The sequence below is a fragment of the Lontra canadensis genome, unplaced genomic scaffold (assembly GCF_010015895.1).
Source record: "Lontra canadensis isolate GAN:19392208 unplaced genomic scaffold, GSC_riverotter_1.0 scaffold220, whole genome shotgun sequence".
Taxonomy (NCBI): domain Eukaryota; kingdom Metazoa; phylum Chordata; class Mammalia; order Carnivora; family Mustelidae; genus Lontra; species Lontra canadensis.
In genome coordinates, this window is record NW_022631214.1 from 173297 (window position 1) to 173540 (window position 244).

The window sequence follows — 244 nt, forward strand, 5'->3', positions numbered from 1 at the left end:
GGGCCGGGGCGGGGCTGGCGCCGGACTCGGCTGGAGCGCCCACTTCCTCTGGCGCTGGCTGCCGGGCGGAAGTACGTCAGTTGTTATCTGCTCCGGGCGCCGCCGCCGCCGCCTCAGCCTCGGCTTCAGCCTCAGCGTCAGCCTGAACCTCAGCCTCACGAGCTGCGGCGCCTCAGCCCGGGACCCGCCCCGCCCGCGCTCCGCCCGCCGCCGCCGCCGCCCGCCGCGCATGAGGCGCGCCCCC